This window comes from Amblyomma maculatum, chromosome 8 (genome assembly GCF_055883805.1).
Source record: "Amblyomma maculatum isolate TAMU_Amacu chromosome 8, ASM5588380v1, whole genome shotgun sequence".
Classification (NCBI taxonomy): Eukaryota; Metazoa; Arthropoda; class Arachnida; order Ixodida; family Ixodidae; genus Amblyomma; species Amblyomma maculatum.
Window position 1 is genome coordinate 97,805,006 of NC_139351.1, and position 19,743 is coordinate 97,824,748.

The 19,743-nt window shown below is 46.5% G+C and overlaps 1 pseudogene across 1 annotated transcript in view; it reads right to left on the minus strand.

The window, feature by feature from the left end:
• Positions 1–4,470: 4,470 nt before the first annotated feature.
• LOC146181905 (uncharacterized) overlaps positions 4,471–19,743 on the minus strand; it is an 80,097-nt pseudogene continuing 64,824 nt past the window's right edge. The window contains exon 3 of the transcript XR_014700303.1: positions 4,471–12,218. The product of XR_014700303.1 is annotated as an uncharacterized LOC146181905 (transcript). The remainder of the gene's footprint in view (positions 12,219–19,743) is intronic.

Consider the following 19,743-nt stretch of genomic DNA (forward strand, 5'->3'; position numbering starts at 1 on the left):
AGTTTGCTGTCAACCGTCACCGGCGCATCGTCCTCCCGCAGGGTCGTGGTTGCTTTCTTTGTTTCTTAAGCGTCCCTGCCCATTGCTCTACGTTTTGCATTTCATCTCCCGATTCGCAGTTTTCTCTGATTTGCCTAAACCTGTCCCAATCGGTGAGTTTGGGTTTTTTGAGGCGACGCGTTTTGACGCCCTTGCTGAGGGTGAGAGCCAGAACAAAGTGGTCGCTACCAAAATTTTGAGCTGTGTTTTTCCAGACTGCGTCTCCCGTGTTTTTTCCTAGGGTAAGGTCAGGGGTGGTGTCTGCACAGAAGCTGTTTCCCATCCTGGACGGACAGCTAGGGTCCGTCTGGACGGTGAGGCCGAGCTCATGTATGTCCTCCCACAGTTGCCTACCCTTGGGGTCGTGTCTATTGTAGCCCCATTCTTGGTGGGCGGCATTGAAGTCTCCTAGAATTATAAGGGTATTGTTTCCTGCTGTTTTGATCGCTTTGCGGAAGAGGGCGCGGAAACGTACCTTTCTCTGCTGGGGGGTGCTGTACACGTTTAAGATGAAGAGACTCTTCCTTGCGGCCAGTGATAATTTCTATTAATACAGCTTCGATGTCTCGCGAGTTGACCTCATGCTCGACTACCGCTATGTGTCTTTTAACTAGCGTGGAGACGCGGGATTTTTCTCCCCGGTCACCGTGGAACGCCTGATATCTCGATAATTTTGGTAGACCTTTTCCTGTTTTCTGAAGGGCTATAGCTAAAGGTTTTTTTTTTCTTCGCTCTGCTCTAAGTGCTGTTGCAAGAGAGCTCGCTTTCGTTGGAAGCTGCGGCAGTTCCACTGCCACACCAGTCTTCATTTTTACTGCGCCTGTCCATTTTGTTGCACTTGGGTCACAGTCTTTTCTAATGTAGTTAGCCTCTCGGTGAAGGCGTTCTGCATCGCGGTGAATTGCGTCTGCATTTGATTTACTGCACCCATTAATTGGGTGAGGAGGGTCTCGATTCTTTCAAATCTTGCTTCGTAGTTAGCGTCCTCTCCTTTCTAATGCCACCAGCGCATCCGTCTCGTCCCCTTTACGTTTTTGCGGGGGTGGCCTGATTGTTTCAGTAATCATTTTCTCCTCTTCATTATCCCTCGGCTCAGGGCGCGCGACTACGACCTTTGTAGGCGGGGGAGAGAGCATCTGTTTCTGTACCTGTTTTTTGGGTACCAGTGGGTTCCTCGGTGGAGGGGGGGTACTCTTTTCCATTCTTAAATTTTGAATCTCTGTAGTGAGCGTGCTGAGCATGCTCTTGAGCTCTCGATTCTCTTTTTCTAGTTTTTTAGTTCTCTCGTCTGCCTCCCTATTTACCTGGGAACTGCTAACCGTGAAGCTTACCGTTTTTCGATCTCCGCTCGGACTGCGTCTGCGTGCAGGTGGTCCCCACGACGTCTTGGGGTCCCATGTAAAGCACCCGGAGCTGCTGGCAGTGGATGAGTAGGCCAAGGTCCTCGAACTGGAGCGCCTTCGTCCAGAGCTGGATCGGTCCCTGGTACCGGAGCTCGAGCGGCGTCGCGTAGAGTTGGCGGTGGCTCCTTCCTCCAGCCTTGGGAAGTCTCCCTCTTTGGTGGTGGCCGTCCTTGCTGTTTGATCTCGATCTCCTCCTTAGTAGTCGGGGGTCCCCTTCACCATTTCTGGTTCTTGAGCGTCCCTCGCGCTCGCAGTTTTGCGTTGCATCAGCCATTTTCAGTTGTTCCTGCTCACCCAGTTTTTTCTCCCAACTTCTTTTTTTGGTGATGTATGGGGTTCTATATATCTCCCGGCATCGCTTGTCGCCGAGGAGGTGATTCTTTCCGCATAGCTGGCACCTCGGTTCGCACAGATGACCTTCTTTCAGGTTTTCCATGCCGCATCCGCGGCACTTTTTATTCGTCGGATCCGGACAGACGTCGTCTCGGTGTCCCATGCGCCCGCACGCGTGGCAAACTTCATATTTCTTCTTGTAGAAGACGCATCTTTGCGCGAAAGGAGATAGGTACACCCAGCGCGGTACCTTCTGATCTTCGAAGAGGATTAGTATTGTCTTGGAGGTTGCTCCCAGTCTGCGAACACCGAGCACTGAAGGGTTCTCTTTTCTCCTGCGTATTCGCTCCAATAGCTCTTCGTTGGAATAGCGTAGGGGGACGTCGTGCACGACACCCTTGCCGCAATCTTCAGGCATAGCGGGATAGGCCTTTACTTCTATATTTTCGCTGCCGCAAAGAACTACGCGCAAAGCCGCGTACCTTCTTCCACGCTCTTCGCTAGTAGTGGCGATTAGTATGGACTGTTGCTTCATTTTTGCCGAGATGTCGTTCTCGGCGTCCTTGAGCTCGATGCCGGCGGCGCGGGCGATCGATTCAGCCAGTTCAATCATTCCACCTTCTATTAGGCGGCTGACTCCGCTCCGGGGGCGTATTATTATTTTTTCGGCGTCCTTCGGTATCTGCACGGACTGCTTCTCTACCGATTTTGCCGCTAGCTTTCTTCCGATGGCGGCCTTGTGACCTGTAGTCCGCCGCTCTTCCTCATCTTTGGTCGCAGTTCGCGTTTCCTCTTCGATGGGCACTACGCGGCCTTTCTTTTTCGTAATAAACCACGTACCCTTAGTTAGCTCCGCGGGGTCGATAGTATCTCCCTCCACCAGCTCCATTGCGTTGCTCATGCTCTTCTGTGGCTCCCGCCGCCGAGAGCGTCTTTCTTCTGCTAGGCCTACGGGTAGGCCTAGCGGTCCCGCGTGGGCCGCCGAAAAATAGGCAAATTAGTGTGCCTACCTCCGAACTTCCGGTCTCCTCGGACTCCACTTCACGTGTGCAGCTCCTGCGAACTTGATCGACGACGGAATATATTGAAGCCGGACGACTCTCAGCCAGAGCAACAGCTTCGGAGGGATACCGGTTTTTTGACGGTAGGCCCATTTTCTGGTTTTTATCGCCATTTCTGTGCCGCCTCGGCGATGGAATTGCGCAGCAACAACCCAGCCTAATGAAATTCAGACCCAAACTAGGGAAGAAGTTGGCGGAGAAAGCGGTTGAAAATGATCGATCTACCGAAAGGCGCTATAAAGCTGCTCCTCAGACCGAGAGGCGGCATAATGGCGAGGTGGGGGAACGTGGAAGAAGCGGAAGTTGCAGAGGCACTAGCGCAAGAAGCAGGGGTGTATCCGAAGGTGCTTATGAAGGAAGACGTGGTCTCGATAAACATGACGCAACAAACCATCCTCGTTGCATCAGCGAGCGAGGACAGGGCTGTGAAGTACCAAGACGCCCCGCCGGGGTGGTGCAGTGATAAGACGCCCGACTACTGTGCCAGAATACCCGGGTTCGAACCTGACCTTGGCGGCTGCGTTTCGATGGAGGCGAAACGAAGAAGCGTCCGTGTGCTGTGCGATGTCAGCGCACGTTAAAGAACCCCAGGTGGTCGAAATTTACGGAGTCCTCCACTACGACGTCTCTCATAGCCTCAGTTGCTTCGGGACGTTAAACCCAACAAACCAAACCAATCAAGAAACTGACTATCAGAGACAGTGGAAGTGGACAACCTTGCTCCGATGCCAGACGGCGCGGGCAAGGGAGTCATACACGGAATTCCTATGACCATGAGCATGGAGCCAATCAGGGAAACATTGGACTGCGACGCGAACCCGCCGATATTAGGCGCACGGAGACTCGGGGACTCCGGCTCGTTGCTGATTCTCTTCGAGGGAAGCGAGGTGCCAGAGCAGGTGAAGTGTCTGGGATCATTCAAGAAATGCTGGTTATACAAGAAGCTGGAAGTGTGCGTGGTGTGCGGCCGACTGGGACACAGAGCCGACGTGTGCCCGGACCCGACGAAGATAAAGTGCCGTGGCTGTGGCAAAGAGAACCCGGAGCAGGGACACACGTGCACCCCCGTATGCCAACTGTGCGGGGGAGCCCACATGCTGGGCGACAGCAAGTGTAGGAAGAAATATAGGAAGCCGTACGTGGCGACGAAAGATGCAAATAGACGAGAAGATGGGAAAGACGGAGCAGCGCACCCCAAGAACGGGCCCAAGGGAAGGTCCATATCCGGGACCAAGTACAGCTCCAGGAAGCCCTCGAGATTCCGGTCTGGGGCGGAACTTACGGATCAGGGGTTTCCGAGCCTGCCCTCCAGGAAGGATCCGAGACTACCCAAGGCGGGAATCCAGAAATCTGCAAGCTTCGCAAGCAAGGTCTCCCAGGCTAGCACAGAAACCGTAGCGCTGAAAAATGAAAATGTAGAGTTGAAAGCAAAGGGCAAGGCACCGAAATTGCGGAGTTGAGGACAATTATAGCAGAATTAGTAAACAACAAACCAAGGCCGGTAGTGCCTCCCACGCAAGCGGTAGCGCAAAAACCGCCGGAGGCAAAACCGGTGACAAAAGATTCAGAGGAAAAAATGGACACGGAGGTGGCTAGACCCCCTTCGATAAAACGAAAGGCAGGCGAGACCGACCCCTTGTGACGCTTGAGAGGAAACTAACGAGTAAATTTGGAAGCAAAATTGATAGGCTAGAAACGCAGATGCAGGAAGTGAATGTAAGGTTAAACGCTGTAGGATACATTAAGAATTCAATGGACCGAATTCTAGCCGCATTAAGCGGCCTCACCGATCGGATGGCGAAAATGGACCGCGTAGTTTTTCACAATGATGGACAGGAATCACAAGAAAGAGAACGCCACCATTTGGCAATGGAATTGCCGTGGGTACCAACGGAAGTGAGCGCTATTACTGCAGCACTTGGATTATGTAGAGGACAAACCAATTGATATAGCGCTGCAGGAAACCGTAGGAAATCGGGTCCAACTGGCCGGATACCAAAACTTCTGTAGCGATATGGGTGAAATATGCAGAGTGGCCACGCTGGTCAAAAGAAATATAGCAACACTAGAGCACGACGTGAGCACGAGAGACATAGAAGCGGTTATGATAGAAATGATCACGGGATGCAAGAGAACAAAAAGCATATTTCTGCTTAATATCTACTGCAACCCGAGGCAGAGGAAAATGAAATTCGGAACGATATTTAGAAAAACCATCAAACTGGCCGGGCCAAGCCAGTTGGTGATCGTGGGGGGACTTTAATGCGGCACACCAGGAATGGGGGAACGCAAGGCAAGATCCGAAGGATAGACTTCGCTTTGAGGAGTCCCAAAACCTCGGACCCGTGTGCGCCTACTAGAGTAGGTGGCAGTGTAAGCAGACACCACGCCAGACCTCTCCTTCAGTACAAATACTGGCAGAATAGAATGGGTAAACATCATGTAAAATCTGGGCAGTGACCACTTCACTGTACCCAGTTAAAAAATACACCAGTAATTTTTGTTGTGTTCTGGTGTTTTCTAGTGTTAACAGCAGGTTGGCTAATGTGTTCTCTTGTTAGCACCAGACCATAGTAGTGTTCTGGTGGGCACACCAGACTGCTGCAGTGTGTTTAGTGGGCACATCTTACTGTGTTAGTGTGTTCTAGCGTTTACACCAGACTGAGTTGGTGTGTTGTGATGTGCACATCCATCCGGCCTTAATTTCACATTTGACCATATTTGGTTAGTACAAAGTTGGTAGTGTGCACAAGATACTAGATCTGCATCTCACACTAGGCTGATGTGCTGGCATCTGACCACACCAGACTACCGTATTGTTGCTAGTGTGTAAACTGTGTGTGATGTGATCCTCACACCAGGCTGATTTGTTGGCATCTGACCACACCAGCCTACCATATCGTCGCTAGTATGCACACTGTGTGATGTGCACCTCACACCAGGCTGATGTGCATCTGGTGTTGTGCACGTTATGCTTCTCTAATTTGGTGTGATGCAATTATATGCACCACAACATATATTAACACCCCATGACTCTGAACTGTATAATTCATATAAAAAATTGACATGCACTTTGTGTACACACCATATAAATATATATAGTTTCACTGTACATTCACAAACTGTAAGTGTAAATTACCTAAATTTAGAAAGTCTGAAGACAGCCGTTTAGTAAGTTTTGCAATTATATGTTTTTTACACAATGTTTCACATATATAAACTCTTCCTATAGTTAAAATGCTGTGAGTAAAAATTGAAAATTAATGAACTTATATAAAACAGAAGGCTGATGCATTTCAATTTAAGCTGCATGTGATACCAAAAATGCAATGTTATTCTTTTGGTCCAAGTATCAGTGCCCGTCCTGCTTGCTTCTTGCTCTTCGTCCGAGTCTTTAGCGCTGGTTATTCATCATGTTACCATACCAACTTGCCCAGATGTCTCTCCTATCCCAACTTTAGCCAGTCTCTTTCAGCAAGACCACAAAGTTAACAAGTGTTGAAGTGCCGGCTAGTTGGTAATACATTTTGGAATAATAGCACGAAGGACGAGGATGAAGATCAGAAGGACACAAACACAGCGCTGGTCCTTCTGATCTTCGTCCTCGTCCTTTGCGCTGTTATTCCAAAAAAACCATGAAGTTTTCCCTAGCTTGTGGCACAGATCACATATTGCACATACAGTACTGAATTGTGTAGCACTGATGATAGCATTGATAAAGAAAAATAAGATGGAATAACATGAAACCAATATGAAGACTACACTGAACAGTTGTAGTCCAGTAAAATGGCTTAGACGTACTGTTACAAAATGTCAATATTTTAGCACTTGGTATAGTCGTGAGGAATATATAAAGAATTAATTCCTTTTTAAAACAGCCATTGCTGTAATGACAGATCCATGTTTCAGAAATCCATACATGTGGCAGGCATAGCTGAAAATGTTTTATTTCTATGTTGCTTATGATGGAGCTTAATGTATATCTTTTAATATTTGTTTAAGACTTACTAATAGAAAGCATCAGCATCATTTTCACAATGTGCTGCAATGCAACAATAAAAGGGAGAGCATCCTTGCTTGCATACTTTATTCAACAGAGGAATACCTATTATTGTGGCACGCTTATTTAGTCTAGCAAAATGTACATCACCTTTTCGAGACCAGGTTCAAACTTCTTAGCATACTAGGCTACACAATAATAAAGACAAGGGCACGAGCACAATATTGAAAAGATGCATGTTGTCTACCACAGCACACAAATTCAAGATCTACAGAAAGTCAGCTCCCTGAACACTGCCCATAAAAGAAATGCTATATGCATCACTGAACATGGTGCACACGGAACTGTACTAGCAAGTCAAGGGAAAGCTGAATCAGATTCTCATAAATGAAGCACTGCTGATACTATAAGGCTCTGGTCTAATACAAGAATGGCATGGTTGTAAGAAAAATGGAATACTCGCAGATATATATCGAGTGCAGTGAAATCTAATGTATCAGTATTGCTTAGAACAATGTATCAAATATAATAAGACTGCCCCAGCAGTGTCAACTTTTCCATGTTTTCTAGTAAAGGGTTCATAGCCACCGGGAAGGAAAAAAATTCACGGGTTTTTAAGGACTTTCAAGGCCCTAAAAAAGAATTTTCAAGGACTTGAAACAAGACTTTCTGAGATGATAGAAAAAGACCACAACATGCTTTACAGCAAGGAAGCACATCTTCCACTGCACACAAGCAAAAGTAGTCACATTTTTCACAATAAATACCTAACTAGCTTCTTTTCTCAGACATATTGCACGCACCCACAAAAAGAGGCCCATTCTGAAACAGTGGACTCGTGATTAAGTTCCTGAAGCTTTCCCTTCAACTTGTCATCAATTTCTACAAGCCCCAGAGTCTTTTCTTTTGCCGTTTTTCTTAAACTGTTGGACTTCACAATGAAGGTATGTCGCTTGTAGCTTCTGCCCGCTCAGCGTAGTTGTCAGCACAAGCTGTTAAATCGGCAATTGTTGCCTCCAGCCTCCTCCTCTTCATCTTCATGCTGTGTATTTCTTCTTCAATGTGGCTTCTCTTTGATGCCTTTGACTGCTCGATCGCTTCTTTTTTTTTTATCCTCCAAGTAGGCTCGATAGCAGTTGTGTGCAGCCAAGACAGATCTACGCAACTCCTTTGTTATTGCAATGTTCAGTATGCCACCAGCCTTGTTTACTGCATCGTAAAGATTCGCTGCGACACATATGAGATCTTCAGGTTTTCGACAGAGACGTGGCGATTCACACTGAAGCCTCTTTCGACAGTTGCCTGCCTGTAACTCAAGACGAGAAGAAGTCGCACAACTTTCCACAAGTGCTTATAGGATGAGTCAACCATCAAAAGCTCACGGTAGAACTCGTCTAGGCTAAAAGAGTGTTCGTCAAAATGCCGCAGGTTGTGTTTCTTCTCTTGCAGAAGTTCTGTGTATTCACCTAGGACCGAATCACGCTCATGATCACCCAATCGTCTAACTGCAATGAGGGCGTCTAATACTTTCCTGAAGCCTGTGAGGCACTCATCTGTCTTTGAGGTCATTTGGCGAGGGTCTAGCGAAGACAGGCTCCTAACTAGATGATATGTCAGCGGGCTCTTTTGCAGAATTTTTTTGGTAGTACTAATAAGGAACTTTTTGCATTCCGTCCTGAAGGCAAATACGTCCTTGGCGCTCACCTTTGCGGTTTTGACCATTTCTTCAGCTGCATGCCCAATGTGAACTTTCTCTGGAGATACATGGTTATTTGGGTCTATGAGATCCATTTTGAGCAAGCCGACAACTCCTGTCGAAGCTGACAGCATTGAGCACTTCATGAATCTTGTGAGAAGTTTCCTCACGAGACACTCCACATCTCTTTTTAAAAAGAACATCAGCGGTTTGTCCATTTGGTATTCCGAGAGGAATGGTTTCAGAATCATCACGATGCCGAGAGCAAAGTTCAGTTTGGCCAACAGCAGTGGGTCCTGGCAAAATGCGCAGAGCTGTGTGAATGACGCACACTTTGGCAAGTTCACCTCTTTTTTGCACATCCACGTACCTTTTCACATCACCCCACAGCGCAATGGCACGTTCGATCACAACATTTTCTACTCAGCGATGAGCAACAAAGTTCAGAGGAAATTTCGTTTGGCCTGTAACAGTAGAGAAGCCTTCCCTTCGAGCTGCTGCATCATGAAAATGGCACTGAGGCTTGAAACAAGATTCTCTATGCCCCACTTGCTGGCAACAACACCCGCCCTGTAAGCGTTATGTATTGTATGCAGTCCGCAAGTGCCAAGGTCCAAACACTGAACTTGATGATTCTGCTGCAAGTATTCCTGCATTTCCCTAAAACACCTTAGGTTCACATTGGGGCCATCCATAGACAGCTGGACAGCTTTCGCCAGCGGTAAATCTGCCAAGGCAGCCAGAAGCTTCTCTTAAAGGTCTTCGGCAGTCGAATGTCCCATGAACACTGACGTATAATACTTCGTGGTTACCTGCTCAGGCTGAGTACTCCAGTACCGCAAATGGATGTCCATCTGTTTTTTTTGCAGGCAGTCGTTCAAAGACTCATCAAACAGAACTGTGTAGCCATCAGATTTCTCCAATTCACGTTGTAGGCACGAGAGAAAAAATGGTCTCAGACCATGGCACACTACGTATGCAGATTTTCTTTCACCGCAGGAAAACGACTTCACGATTTCGCTATCCGGAAACATTTTCTTGAACAGTTCCCCTGTGTGTGATGATGAGTTGTAGGAATAGTGTGATGCTACCATTTTCAGGGTCCACAGTATCTCCGCGTCGATCACACTCGTGCGCTTTGCACAGGCTGCTCACATCCGACGACGTTAATAGAGCCGGCTGGATGCGCTGCTCACAAGCAATTGCTGTCAGGTAGTTCCGCATGGTACTATTCGCCGTAGTCGCTTTCGTGTTCGCAATGTGTTTTGCGCTCTTCATATGGCTTTTGACGGCTGACTCACCCATTAATGACACATCGAAAGTTTTCCCGCATGCCTTGCACTTTGCCCGATGCGAGTTTGACGCATCCGGAGAAATCCACTCCCTATACGCAGCACTGTATAACCACGACTGCTGGAAATTGCACTTCCCGGGCATATTGCAGCTACGAAAGACGCAACAGCAACTATTCGTGCACCATGCTTTTGCACATCGAAGGTAGGCTTAGCTGCGGTCGCTGCCACCACTGTAACCACGCTACTGCGCTGTGGCTACAGAAACGGATTGGACTGGATGCTTTGGTTGGCTCGAGTACGTAGTTGCCAGTCGTTCAAGAGGCATCCGCTAAAAACCGGCTGAACGAAAGCCTATCGAAGAAATTCAAGGATATTTAAGGACTTCAAAATAATTAAGGGTTTTCAAGGCCTTGAAAACTCTATTTTTTAATTCCAGGGTTTTCAAGGGTTTTACGGACCGCTACGAACCCTGTAGTAAGCTGCTTATAACAATGCTCTTATAGTGCATTATCACTTATAACAATTATATTTGGTCACTCAGAGCCAACCTTTAAAACGATACAAACAGAGATGCTGCAACATCAGCCAAACCACGCTCACAGTGCAAAAGTGCATGCATGAGGAGCTGGCAGAAGTAATTGACGGACTGACCCGATACTGTGAAAATGAAAATTCCACTTGATAAGCACACACGTCATGCCCTAATATCAGTATTTTGGCCTCTGGTTTGGCTATGGGGAGTGAGTGCATTGCAAGCAAATCACTTACTGCCTTTTATTTATTCAAGTTACCCACAGGCCCCTTCAACATGGGAGCATTGTGTGAGTGGGGCAGTACATGCATGAAATTATAAACAGAGCAAAAAACGATTTGAGAGAAGCGTTATACAATAGTTAGCAAGAAGTACTGAGCAGAATACACTTTAAATTTTTTTCCGCTTTTTGTCCCTCCCTTTAAGATAAAAACACAAGTTATTATTGTACAATATAGAATAACTATACAACGTTCAAAATGTGACAATAGGGAGAGGAACACAATCCGGCAATGTGTTTAAAAGAGCATAATTTTGTTCATATTAGAACAGTAGTAAAAGTGATTTTCCGTAAGAGCAGATAAAAGCATGACATTAGGTGAGGATCGTGGTTATCATATCTCGAAACGTGGCAGGATTTTTGGTGTTAGTAACATTGTCAGGAAGGCTGTTCCAATGATTTATGGCATGCGGAAGGGCAGACATGTTCAACGTTTTAGTACGACCAAAAATATGTGCAAAGCTGCTATGATTGTGGCGACGATGTGATGTACGAGATGGCCGTGATAAAGGTAATGCATGGCTGTGAGGACTGAAAACCATTTTATGAAATAAGCAAGGAAGTGCTACTGTACGACGTGATTCTAAAGACGCAAGTGATAGCGATAACTTGATGTTAGTGACGCTGGAATGACGGTTATAATCATGAGCGATGAAGCGTGCAGCACGATTCTGTATAGATTCAAGACTGAGTGTTAGATGCTTTTGGTAAGGTGACCAAATGGGCGAAGCAAATTCAAGCTGTGGGCGGACAAACGTTTGGTAAGCTAGTTTTCGAGTGTCAGATGACGCATCATGAAGATTACGTTTTAAGTATCCGAGGGTTCGTGAACATGGACATGGACATGGCCCACATGCCTTGCTTCAGGCGTCTTGTTCACATGAATAAACCCAGGTACACTCTTGATGTCATGGGTATAGGGTTTCTAGGTGCGGTAAGTCAACCCATGTTCAAAGACTTCAGGCCCTGTCATGCACACAGACTTTGCAAGGTGAATCAATTGATAGACATTAAATGTAGAGCTGCTCGCTCCATACAGCATGGGAATTTCTTTAACAAATTGCTTCAGCAGCCTCTCAGAAGAAAAAATCTCTGCCTCCTCAATATTAGCTTGAGAATACACTCTATGACAAAAGGGCAAAATGGGTGAGGTATCTCTTTGGAAGAATGTTCCGCAAACAAAGCACTGCGTAATACAGAAGCCAAAACTTCCTTCTGTTGCTTTCCAATAAGACCTTTCAGAAAGCGGCCGCGGAAGATGTGTGAAAAAGATTGGTGGACGAATCATTAAAATTCACTGGTTCAGACATCCAATCCTGTTTCCAATATACCATGCACAACCTACTGAACACAGCCAAAGATCCATTATTTGAGAAGCCCCACCCTCTAGCACACAATGCATATAATCAGGTGGAAAGCCCCACACCAAGTCCAATGTTCCTATGCTGGCAACAGGAGATGAGCCTTTGATCCCATCTACAGGATGCCCCTTTTTTATCAGATAGATTCATAGCACTTAAAACCATACTGTGGTCCCGCTCCAGCATGTTATTGTCTTCCATGGTGTACTTGAGTGTTCCTGAAAAGCAGAGATCAAGTTGTTATGCCATATGCTAAATTCACCATCAAATGTTCATAAACCTTCTACACACAGAAAAGGAATAAATTTTTCTACCACTGGCAAACCCACATTTACCAACAATGATTGGCCTGAGTTAGAGCGCTGCACAGCCTTGGGTCGGCCCGTAAGCTCTGGCTTAAGTTGCAGGCCTGGGCCGGGCTGGCGTGTACGGCTTCTTTTGGAAATGAAGAATCCCAGTGCTAAATTAATTCCAGTGATGTATAAATAAACCACTACTAGTGCTTTTGTTTATGCCGAATGAGAGAAAGCTCATTTCTAGACTGAGCTTAATCAGCGCTACTCAGTGGGTTGGTAAAAGTAACCCTGGATGAGACCGCCCGGTGGTAGAACCCCGTTGTTGCGTTCCTCACTGCTGCGTTTTCCCGGCTGTTACGTCGCTTTCATCCGGTCCTGGCATTGCTCCTGTAGGATCCAATGTATTGGGATCCTCGTTGTTACGTTGTAGCTGTGAAAACGTTCCCGCATGATACGTCGCAACTGGTCACCGCGAACCCGCCTGAGGCAACGCGCGCCGACCACCATTTTGACTTTTGCAGGCTTGGCTATGGAACTAACTTCAAGAAGCCGCACACGAGTTGGAGAGGCTGCCACTAGATGGCTATCTGCCTCTTGAACGTCGGCTAGGTGGCGTGCACCGCCACAGCCCGACTGAAAGGGTTCAGCTTCATCTATCCATCCACCCGTCGAACCAGTCCACGACAAAGCCCGTCGTGGACCAGTCGAACTAACCCTTGTCCTTTGTATCCTACGATCGTGATCAGACATTCTTCGATGGCGTTGCGCAAGCGGAAGGCGTTTTCCCTCCAGGAAAAGCTGGACGCACTCAACGCTGTTGACAGGCAGCCAGCGCGGAAAAGTATGGCTTTTGCACGGACGGCGAAGGGGAATTTCCTGGCACAGATGCTGGGGAGTCTGAAGCAGCCTCTTGCAATCAAGAGCTCACTGAGGCGATGGATGCGCTGGGTGCCACGGGACTCGCACACTACGGCTACGTCACAGTGGATGCTGCCGTCGTGACATCGGAGTGCCAGAGTATCGGTGATATAGTTGCAAGCTCGGTCGCGAGTGAAGCCGCAGATTGTGATGATGAGCTCGAGCCACACGATTCCGAGGATTTGTCAGATCCGAGCTTTGGAGAAGCGGTCGCGGCTCTGGACCTCCTCCGTAGGTATGTCACACCTCAAAGCGGCGCAGACAGCAATGCGGCTGTCCAGGCTATTAAGAAGCGCCTGATGTTTTCTAGCGAGCGAAAGAAATGGCAGTCCACTATTCTTGATTTTTTTAAGTCCTAACGTCACTTTGCGGAAATAAATTGTTTGAAGTGAAAGCTGCACCGTTCTCGCTCCTTTTTGGAGCCTTCCTCACTGTTGCGTTTTCCCGGCTGTTACGTTTTTTTTTCTTGGACCGGTGAAAAACGTATGAACGGGGTTCTACTGTATTTGGCGTTGAATACTAAACAAACGCGTGATGACGTGGGAGGGGTACGATGTGACAGAAATCACAATCTTAGTGCAGTAACTTTGCTAACGCAACAGTGCTTGTTCGTCCACTGCATGTGTGCATGTGCGTCTGTACCAAGGTCGTGGTCTGTACGCTGCCTTTGGCTTCAATGCCAAGAGTGCTAAAAGACAGTGGTTTCACGAAAAAATATTGCATATGTTGCAGTTTTGCAGACACTGCTTCATTGTGAGCTGCTTTACTTCGCGTACCGCCAAGCACACTGGCAGAGCACAGAAATGTTTTTTTTTTTTCAAGTGTTATGCTGTTGTTATACAGTGAGCGGAACGTAACAATGGGTTTCTACCACCAGGCGGGCTCATCCAGGGTTACTTTTACCAACCCACTGAGTAGCACTGATTAAGCTCAGTCTAGAACTGAGCTTTCTCTCATTCGGCATAAACAAAAGCACTAGTAGTGGTTTATTTATACAGCACTGGAATTAATTTAGCACTGGGATTCTTCATTTCCAAAAGTCACGGCTGCGCAGACAGCGCTAGAGCAGGCATATTAGAGCGCTGGTGTGATGTGTTGCAGAACAAATTTACTGAAAATTTAGAGCAGCTGCTTTTCTATAGGACACAAAGCAGGCGCTCTTACTGACCGCCTGTGTATGGGCTCCGACCCCTCAGTATGAACATTTTAATTTCTTTGGTTTGCAGATGACTGCTCGAACTCTGTAAAAAGCTTGCTTTCAATAATGTGGCCATTTTTCATGGACCTAAGGAGTGACTGGGATAATGAGACCAGTTTGGAAAAAAAGGGGGTGGGGGGGGAGTCCTAGGACAAGGCCTGGCCGTATTCAAGGGTTGTGGCTATTAATACCCTTCCTGACTGCCACTGCCTCATATACGCAGCCGGCTGCATCTGTCAGCAGTGAACCGTCCATGTTCTGAAGGAGATATGTTTGTTCTGATGCCCTGTGGGGGAATGCACTATCATCTGTTCTGCTCTCTGCTGGGTGGCATGTGCGTGCACTATCCTGCACTTTCAAACATTACCTCTCGAGTAAGTGCATGATGGCCAGAAACACATGTAAACTACTAGCCCTGCAACTTAAACAAAAATAGAAAAAAATGCAAAGAGCTTGCACAATCCTGGAAAAGTGATGACGACTTTGGTGCACCCAATGAACTGGCACACTGGTGCAGCCAAAAACGAGACCCATAGTTGGCTCCAAGTGCAGCAAAAAGGGATAGCTACCCTCTGTTTAAGATAGAAAAATTATTTAATTAGCTTAATTTGGATAACTTCATATTAATGTGCAAACCTTGCGCATTGTTTTCTGCTGATAGTATAAGTTTTTCTCATGTTTCCTTAGTCTCATGCTTTATTATTGTTATTTGCCATAAATAAGCTCCCAGTAGGCTTCACTTAGTTCATGTCCATTTAGCTAAAATTAGTGTTATTTTTCCATGCTCGGAAGCCACGTATTATCTAGCTCAATGCTAACCCCTGTAGGCATTTAGTGTTCACTACCTAAGCGGTGTTTAATGTTCTTATTGAAGCCTGCAAAGCATACAGCATGGATTTGATTTTTGAAAGTCAACCTTGAGAAGATTGTTATCTGGTGTACCATGCTGGCATTCAATAAGTGAAAATGTCTGGGTTGGCCTGATGAAGACGACGCAGTGTGTAGGGCTAAAGGGCCTGTCACACTAGCACGACACGACGCCGACGCAGACCCGACAGCGACACCGACGGTCGGCCAACTCGTCGGCCGACCGTGTCTGCGGCCGACCAAGCTGTCACACTAGGCCGACGACGACACCAACATGACCGAAAACCAAATGTCTTCCCAGTGTGACAGGCTTTGAGGCCGGGGACACCGACAAAACCAGTCTGCCGACTGTCTGTGATCGAGTCTTTCCGAGATCGGCCGCCGAGCAAAAACTTTCTCGAAATGCAAAGCCGACTCAGTGCATCTTTCAGCACTAATATACATAAAAAAGTAGAATCAACGCCTAATCCCTGACCAAAACGCGAGCGTGAGCCGCTAAAGTATACTCGGGGCCGCCGAATGCGCGTGGAATATCAACAGCAGTGAATTCGGGGCGCATATATTTGCGGCACGCGTTGGGACCATGAGCAATCTTTCCGCGTTTTCGAACGGCACAGAATAGTGCAAAATGAACATAGTGCGTGACAAAGAAATTATCAAAAGAAGCTATTTTCCTGAAGCCAGCCTTGAGCTGCCGATCCTACTGCGCACTTCGATCGTTGTGTTTACAGTCATAACGTCTAATCGCTGCGTCGCTACTTCACAAGCCTATTTCAACCCTATGTTACGCATCACGCAATAAATTCTTGTTCCATCCATTATTCGATGTGTTTCAAGAATTGCGTGCGCAAAAAGCGCAGAACTTGCGTTTACACTTTACAACAGAACCACAGCAGTCGTCCCGCGGCCAGCCCTGTGAAATCCGCCTAAGGTTTTACGAAATCCGTCGAAAGTTTTATCTGTTACTGCACAACACGGCATGATTCAAACTATCTGCAGTTTACTCTCGGCAAGCTGGACAGTCAGTGAAGCGGTAAACGCTCCTACTGCTTTCGCGACGTTCGCACTGCAAGACAGCATATTGGCTATGTCAACCTCTGAAAGCACCGGTTAGGCCTAGCTTTTGTGGTGCAGTGGTTAGCGGAGCTGGCTATCAAACAGGAGGTCGTGAGATCGATCCCAGGGTAGAAATTTTCCTTTTTTTTTCAGCTTTTAATATACACTGTCTCTTATTCATCGTGGACAGCTTTTATTTTTCGAACACCGACGTTCTGATCCGGCAACCAGAGCCGTAAAATACTGGGCACTATTCAGTCTCGGCCCATAATCACGACTGTTGAGGCGCTTGTTTTGGTATGGTCGAATATATGAAATAGAATTAAAATTAAGCGTTCCTTAATTTAGTTGTTCCGAGAATAAACCAAGAAAAATAAAATAGGGAGTAGCTACAGAAAGGAGAATTTCGCATGGTAGAAAAAAATAAAAGGATTAAGAAAATGAACGTATCATGACACGAGAAGAGAGTGAGAAAGAGAGGGCCTAGTTGGTGGCGAGGTTTCGCACGTTGTCTGGCTAATGTGACATAGGAGTTGGGCGACCGTCGGCCGACAGCCGTCTTGCGAGCGACGCGCCGCCGACACCGACTGTCGGCCGACTGTTTCCGTCGGCACAGTGTGACATAGACGCAGACATCAGGAAGACGCGCTGTTGGCAGACCAAATCGGCGTCATATCGTGCTAGTGTAACAGGCCCTTAAGCGGTTACCATCAAGCCTGGACTAGTGCTACACACTACTGTGTGGTTTTCCACCGCAACAATATCAAAACCTAGACATATATCCTTTTACAGAAAAATGTCATGTAGGCTCTTGTGCACACCTCAATTAATTTCGCGAATTTACCCTGGAAATTCCACCCAGTGTTCATAGAAAAGACACTGCTTGCTTTTGTTGTAGTGATATCAGTTCTGCCTTTACTCAATTTCTCTTTGAGGCTAGCATGCAACCACTAGTTAGATAGTGACATGGCTTAGCTGTTTTGCTTTAAAAGAACCCAGATGTCCATTTCATCATGAGCAGCTCATTTCCTAATATTTGTTTGCTGAACAGTAAATGTTAGTTAAGGCATACACATTGTGCACCGTTTTTTTGTCATTGAACTTCAGTTTGTCGTTTTTTTTTTTTTCAAAGTGTAAACCATAGTGAAACTGAGCTTGCCTTCATTTGAGTGCTTTACGACAAATGCGATATGTATTGAGTGTTGCATTGGCGAGGCTTTTGCTTTCAAAAAAAGGCATACAAATTACAGAGGGCAGTGTGTGTTCAAGGACATTGTGCTTCTTCAGCATAACAGTATGCATAGCTAGCAACCTACAAGCATTATTATGAAGTGTGGCATGCTTTCTTTCAAGTATACAACATTGTTGTTCTTCTTTTTTTTCACAGCTACCTGCCAATGGTCTGCTTCCCGCAGATGAATCCATGCAAAGCACAGACTCAGCTGAGACTTGTTTGCTTCCTGAAGTCACCACTCGAGACCCTGAGCATATTGACAGAGATGAAGACCATGGTTTATTAGATGACCATTTGGTGCAAGATGAAAATGGAATACAAGAGGAGGGTGGCATTGCTCAAAGCCTGGCCATTACTGACCCAGATGAACTTTTGGAGTTCATAAGGATCAATTCAGAGCTAACGCTGCCCAATCAAACAACCACGGTACTGCAGGCAATGCTCTTGGTCATAACATTTGTTCTGTCAGCAGGACTGCCTGGACACAAGTGGACATCTTATTGAAGCTCTTGGATGCAATTTCGGGACATGAAGTCTTTTCCGCCTCAAAATATGCATTTAGGAAGTTGTGGGAACTGAAGTGGTCAAAGATGATGGAAATTCATTCATATTGTTCGACTTGTCATGCCCTGAGAATGGCCACGGGTCCTGGCCATTATCACTGTGAGACCTGTGGAGATACCTCCACCTTGATGCAAGTTCTGAAAAAAGGGAGTTTCTTCATCACAATGAATATGAAGCAACAGCTACTCTCTCTGTTGAAAAGCACAGGGGGGCTTGTCAGGAAAAATCTGAAGAAAATTGCAGCATCAACCAGTCAGAGGATATACAGACGTCACTGATGGTGGCCTCTACAAGAAAACTCGAGCTGAGTTGTCATGAAGTGACCTCACAGTGACCATTAACAGTGATGGTTCACCTGTGTTTAAGTCAAGCAAAGGGTCAGTATGGCCAATTCAGCTTTGCTTAAATGAACTGCCAGCTCCACAGCGATGGAAGAACATTCTAGTGGAGGGAATCTGGTTTGCCAAGGAGCATCCACCTGCCCACCTTTACCTCAAGGCATTCAACAAATTTAACAAGATTGGTAACCTGGCATGGTCCTTTTCTGGAACAGTCATGAAATTAACAGTGAATGTGTGCTGCAGCATAGATTCACCGGCACGAGCTGCAATGTTAAGCACCAAGCAGTATAATGGGTACTATGGCTGCTCATAGTGCTTAGAGAAGGGGACACTCATTGATGGTAAGGAATTTTTACAGTATGATTAAAATTCAGGCTTGCTAGGATGTGCATTTAACAGCAGGTATGAATTCAATACAGGAATTTTTTTGGAAATAAGGCTCTTCCACAGCATGTAGCTGCGGAGCTATATGTTCACATATCACGCTAGATGGCGTGACTTGGAAAAGTACCCTACCTGTTTGGAAGAGAACAGCTTTATTTTCAGAGTGAGCTACTGCGAATTGGTTATTGTGCAATGATCTAGTGTGTGCCCCAATCAGAAGGCAGCCTCATCTTTGTAGTGTGTGGTATATTGATCTGAATTACAGTTCATTCTCTATGTAGTTCCCTCTTTGCTAATGTAAATTTAGTTCCCCATTACTAGGTTTCACAGCTAATATTCTAGCTAAAAACATTTTGTAGGACTTGCATTGAATGCTGTGCTATATCCAAGTGCAGTATAACACTGTGCGGGCTTAATTGTCCGGCCTGGGCCCGGCTATATAAACTAGTAACTATATCAAACTATAAATAATAGTATGAAGGAGCACTGAACAAGGGTAAAGGGGTACGCCTCAGTTCGCAGGTAGAGCCAATGTTTCGACTAGTGTACTTGTCTTCGTCTAGGCAAAGTGCTCATCACTGGCAGGGGTTTAAATATGCTTTTGCTTCTGAAGGAAAGCTGGGGAGGGGACAGTGGGTGAGAAGAAAGTAGGTACCGGCTGTGTTAAGAAAACCCAGACCGGGCAGATGTAGGTACAGGCTTGTAATCGCCTCCAGATGCGTGCTTCATTGTTAGTGAGAGACCGATCTGGAGGAGGGTAGAGTTTTTAATCTAGTTTGTAAGACTAAGTGATCTCATTGTATATGATAGCGCAATCTTTATTTCCCTTGCATTCAGGCTGTTCTACCGCTGCCCGGTGGTACCGATCTCGGGCTAGCAGGTGCG